Below are 4,989 nucleotides of genomic sequence, written 5' to 3' on the forward strand. Positions count from 1 at the left end.
ACCAGCTGCCCCCCGCACATCTACCACTGGCGACGTGCCCGCAACCGAGGCACATGCCCCTGACCGGAACCGAACCCGGGACCCCTCAGTCCGCAGGCCGATGCTCCATCCACTGAGCCAAACCGGTTTCGGCAGAGTGTTCTTTTTTTAAAAACCCTCAAACAAGGATATTTTTTCCACTGAACTTTTTCTTCTTCTTCCTGAGATATAGGAAAGGCAAGTGGCAGCTGCAGGTATTATGGTGACCTGAGCTGTCAAAGTCTCTCCAGGTTGCTCTTGCATGCGGTTCTGAACTTTTTTTTAGAGAGTAGATAGGAGGGAGGGAGGAGGAGGAGAGAAAGAACATGGATGTGAAAGAGACACATAGATCATTTGCCTCCTGCACATGCCCCGACCGAGACCAGGGATCGAACCTGCAACCCAGGTATGTGCCCTGACCAGGAATCAAACCCGAGACCATTTGGTGTGCGGGTTGACTCTCTGACCACTGAGCAACACCAGCCAGCGCTGCACAGCTAATATTCTTTTTTTTATTTTTATTTTTTTATTTTATTGATTTTTTACAGAGAAGAAGGGAGAGAGATAGAGAGTTAGAAACATCGATGAGAGAGAAACATCGATCAGCCGCCTCCTGCACATCTCCCACTGGGGATGTGCCCGCAACCCAGGCACATGCCCCCGACCGGAATCGAACCCGGGACCCTTCAGCCTGCAGGCTGACGCTCTATCCACTGAGCCAAACCGGTTTTGGCACAGCTAATATTCTTGACTTAAATCCAGGTCTTTCTGACTTTAAAGTCTCCCAAATACGATTTTTTTTTCTTTTTGATTTGCTTTTTAAAAAAGCTAATAACTTGTAGTTTGTCAATTTTAAGTTTTTCCCCCCAACATTTTTACTTGATGACTACTATCAAGTACTAGCAGAACACTCAAACCTATTGGCAAAAGGATATTGGAAATGTCATGGAGACAATTGGAAGCTGGAACCTGAATAGCTCAACAGTTTGTTTTCTCCATGAACCAATATGCTTATGACTGAGATTTTGTCATTTATAACAGTATGCACAATTAATTAAACAGGAGTTTCTAGCCCACTCAGCTGCTAAATCCATCAATATATTCTGAGCTAAATCATGGTTCATATAATGAGCAATAGAAATGCCAGTGTTTCATCATCTTCTGCAAAGGAAGCTGACTTTTGGGTGCTCTGCCGCCTAAAACAGGTTTGAGCAGCCTTGGTCTCCCACTCTATGAATGCACACTTTATGCGCAGGAAAACTTCCTGGACAAAACAGAGCCAGGGAAAGCTCTCTCACCACCTTAGAAGCCATAATCCTGGGGGCTGTTTTCTTCTCTTCCCCAGAATCAGAAAACGTTCTTCCCTTTATATGTGCACCTGGAAAGTTTTCCATCAAAACACGCTGACAGGCAAGCCCTCGACCCTGCCAACAAAAGCAGTGATTGAGTCCAGCGTGGCTATTAACTAGATGGCCAGGCTAGCACAAGATCAGCTAGTTGTGCCATGGGCAGAGGAGGGAGCACTTTCCATGAAGCAACCACATGCCCTGCCCCAGGCCCAGGGGAGGAGCCTGCCACCTTCTGACTCCCAAGACTTCCCCTGACCTAACTTCTCTCCCTTTGAGGTTGAGACCATGAATACTTTCCTTATTATTATCTCCAGATGACCTCCCAACACTCCCTGTGGGCTCTGGAGATCTGCTCACCATCTTCCTTTCTGTCACATTCCCTAACACTATCCTGGAGATTGTCCATATGCACATGAACAATTCACTCTTCAATATGTTTTTCAGGATAGCATTACAATTTCCTCAAGGTGGCCAGGACCTGGCTGTTCTGTAGTCACATCTTTACTATGTAAACTGTTACAAAATTTAAGAGATGTATGCTGAGACGTTTTAAAATAAAATCACGCCAGTACACTGGTGGAAGTAACTCAATTCAGATCTGGATGTCATGATTATTTACCGAAGTAGTGTGAGCTGGAGCCTAATGGTAACCATTGAGCTTTTACTTTTATATTTAGAGCGAATCTAGCTCTAAAAAGGGGTTGGGAATCTCCAAAAAGGAGTTGAGGTGCTACTAGTGATGTCAGGATTAATATCACTGCAGTTTTACAAATAAGAAAACTGAATATTAGAATAAACGTTGTCAAGATCACACAGTAATTTGCATAATGAACACTTGAACTTGAATCTAAGAGGTATAGTGAGAAGAGCACAGTGCAAACTGGGAAAATTAATACCTACCTCGCAGGGTTATTGTAAGGAAAATGACATAACTTATGTAAAGTGTGTGTGTGGGGGGGGGCAGGGAGGAGGCAGAAGGTACTTAAGCAGTGCTATGTTTACCCTCCTATCTTCAAATTCAGAGTTCTTTTCATTACACCACATGGCCTCTTCCTCACGGAATTCATCAGAGAGGATATTATGTGTAAGTTTTACAATGGATACAATACTAGAAGTCATTAAATTTGAACCTCATGCCAACCCTTGCATGGTAGGTATTTTCCCTATTTTCCAGGAGAGGAAACCCAACTTCTTAGAGGATACATGATCTCCCAAGGCCACTCAGGTGATAAACAGTACAGTTGGGATTTGAACCCAGGTTTGACTATCCCAGAGGCCACACCTTTCCCATTAACTCACAGTGACTTTCTGAGTTGATAATTAAGGTTCAAATAGCAATAAGCACAGAAAGAATATGTATATGTTACTTCCCTTAGATATGTTAATACTATGTGGAAATATTATTTAGGAACTGGAAGGTGGGATTTTTTCCCTTCTGTCCTGTGAATTAAAAAAGGAAGGTGAAATTGAGAAGAGTGTTAGCTACATAATAATAATAATACATATGTAATCATATGTAAAATAACCATAAAGTTCACATATCAACCTGATGGAAACAACCTGTTTAGGTACATGTTTTTAAAATAAATGTATTTTAAACGTAAAAACAAGTTAAACATTTCTAAAATTCTCACTTTTTTTTGGAAAAAATATGTGCATTTTTGTCTTGAATAAAAATTTCTTGAAAACATATGTTTGTTGTTCTAGTTAAATAAAGTCATCAACAATGTTACTAGCATAAAAACAGACACACAGATCAGGGGAATAAAATAGAGAGGCCATAAATAAAATCAGGCGTATATGGTCAATTAATTTACAACACAGGAGCCAAGAATATACAATGGGGAAAGGACAGTCTCTTCAATAAATGGTGCTGAGAAAACAGCAACATGCAAAAGAATGAAACTGGACCCCTATCTTACACCATACACAAAAAAAATGAACTAAAAATGGATTAAAGGCTTGAATGTAAGACCTGAAACCATAAAACTAGAAGAAAACATAGGCAATAAGCTTCTGACATCAGTCTTAGCAAAGATTTTTGGGATATGACAGCAAAAGCAGCAAGCACAAAATTAAAAAAGTGGACTACCTCAGACACAAAAGCTTCTGCCCAGCAAAGGAAACTATAACAAAATGAAAGGGCAACCTACTGAATGGGAGAAAATCCTTGCAAATCATGTATCTGATAGAGGGTAATATCAAAAATACATAAAGAACTCATACAACTTAATAGCAAAAAGCCCCAAAACCAAACAAACAATAAAACTCCAAAATAGTCTGATTAAAGAATGAGCATGGGATCTGAATAGACATTTTTCCAAAGAAGAGATACAGATGGTCAATAGGTACACGAAAAAATATCCAACATCACTAATCATCAGGGAAATTCAAATCAAAACTGCTATGAGATACCACCTCATACCTGCCAGAATGGCTATCATAAAAAAAAAAAAAATCAACAAATAACAAATGTTGGTGAGGATGTGGAGAAAAAGGAAGTCTTGTGCACTGTTGTGGAAATGTAAGTTGATAAAGCCATTATGGAAAACAGTATGGCATTTCTGCAAAAAATTAAAAATAGAACTACCATATGATCCAGAAATTTTACTTCTGGGTGTTTATATGAAGAAAACAAAAACACTCAAAAAGATATCTGCACCCCCATGTTCAATGCAATAGCCAAGATACGAAAACTACTTAAGTATTTGTTGACAGATGAAGGGATGAAGAAAATGTGTATATATACAATGGAATATTGTTCAACACTAAGAAAAAAAAAATACAATCTTGCCATATGCAACAAGAATGGACCTTGAGGGAATTATGTTAAGTGAAATAAATCAAACAGAAAAAGACAAATACCATATGATCTCACTTATATGTGGAATCTCAAACAAAAACGAAAACAAAGCCAAGCTCATAGATAGAGAGAATATATTGGCGGTTGCCAGAGGCAGGGGTTGAGGGTGGGCAAAATGGATGAAGGGAGTCAAAAAGTACAAACTTCCAGTTATAAAATAAATAAGTTATGGACGTAATATACAGCACAGTAACTATGGTTAATAACACTGCATTACATATTTGAACGTTGCTAAGAGAGTAAATCTTAAAAGCTCTCATCACAAGAAAAAAATCTGTAACCATGTATGGTGACTGCTGTTAACTAGACTTATTGTGGTGATCATTTTGCAATATATACAAATATTGAATCATACTGTATACCTGAAACGAATACAAACTGTATGTCAATTCTGCCTCAATTAAAAAAACTAAACAAAACATCGACATCTCTTACATTTGTGCTAGTTGTGACTATACGCCTAATTAAAATGGTGAAAATATTACCCCAAACCCTTCCGTGACTTGCTGAAAAGGAAATGGGTCACCTCCCAGTGAATTCACAGTTATCTGCTTCAATGAGCTTCATATTCTGGAATAACTCCAGAATTTGGGGGGGGGGGGGATTATTTGCTACATCTGGCCCTCCAAAAAGAAAACCTTAAAATTATTTTTGAGTTAAGAAAGATGCATCATGAAGTTATGTTAAGTAACTAGAGTATACTTAGAAAAGAAAAACTTCCATGGAATCTCCTGTGCTAGAGATCAAATAGGGTCAAAA

At 39.0% G+C, this 4,989-nt stretch overlaps 1 non-coding gene across 1 annotated transcript; it reads right to left on the minus strand.

Annotated features, from left to right (window-relative positions):
- Positions 1-203: 203 nt before the first annotated feature.
- On the minus strand, positions 204-350 carry LOC118668744. Its single transcript, XR_004971745.1, has one exon. It is a non-coding gene; the product is annotated as a small nucleolar RNA SNORA44 (small nucleolar RNA).
- Between the last annotated feature and the right edge of the window lie 4,639 nt (positions 351-4,989).

Source organism: Myotis myotis, unplaced genomic scaffold, assembly GCF_014108235.1.
Source record: "Myotis myotis isolate mMyoMyo1 unplaced genomic scaffold, mMyoMyo1.p scaffold_m19_p_13, whole genome shotgun sequence".
NCBI classification, from domain to species: Eukaryota; Metazoa; Chordata; class Mammalia; order Chiroptera; family Vespertilionidae; genus Myotis; species Myotis myotis.